Source organism: Theropithecus gelada, chromosome 2 (genome assembly GCF_003255815.1).
Source record: "Theropithecus gelada isolate Dixy chromosome 2, Tgel_1.0, whole genome shotgun sequence".
Classification (NCBI taxonomy): Eukaryota; Metazoa; Chordata; class Mammalia; order Primates; family Cercopithecidae; genus Theropithecus; species Theropithecus gelada.
The window spans coordinates 166,805,475-166,806,293 of record NC_037669.1 but is presented as its reverse complement, the minus strand read 5'-3'; the positions used below and the strand labels follow the sequence as shown (position 1 = coordinate 166,806,293).

Here is an 819-nt window from a genome sequence, read left to right as displayed (position 1 = left end):
AAGGAATAGAACAATTGTGTTGATAAACACAGCACTTATCCACTCTTATCTTCCTAGACATTTTTGATGCATTTGACATCCCTAATATCTCCATCACAGTTGAAACATTGTATTTTTCTGGAATTCTCCACTCTCTAGTTGTCTCTCACTTGGTTAGCTACTCTTTCCCAATCTGCAGGAAAAAGACTTCTTTAAAGGCCTGAACCTTAAATGTTGTTATTCTCCAGGGTTCCGTATTCAACTCTTTCTTTCTCCACCACACATTCTTCCTAGATCATGTCATTTATATGTATGCAGCTTCAACTAACATCTACATACTGATAATATCACAAAGGTATATGTTGGATCCTCTATGATAAGAAGAACAAATAAGGTGCTCATTTGGCAGCACATATACTAAAATTGTAACGATACAGATTAGCATGACCCCTGCACAAGGAAGATATGCAAATCCGTGAAGCGTTTTGTATTTTTCAGTGTTTAGAGGGAAATTCACAGCACTGTATGCCCACAGGAGAAAGCAGGAAAAATCTTAAATCAACACCCTAACATCACAATTAAAAGAACTAGAGAAGTAAGAGCAATCTCAAAAGCTAGCAGAAGACAAGTAATAACTAAGATCAGAGCAGAACCGAAGGCGATAGAGACACAAAAACCCATCAAAAAACCAATAACTGGTTTTTTGAAAAGATAGACCACTAGCCAGACTAATAAAGAAGGAAAGAGAGAAGAAAAAAATAAACACAATAAAAAATGATAAAGGGGATATCACCACTGATCCCATAGAAATACAAGAAATACAAGCTACCATCAGAGAAT

General features: G+C 36.0%; 1 pseudogene; it reads left to right on the top strand.

Annotated features, from left to right (window-relative positions):
• Positions 1–373: 373 nt before the first annotated feature.
• Positions 374–474, top strand: LOC112619825 (annotated as a pseudogene).
• Positions 475–819: the final 345 nt, after the last annotated feature.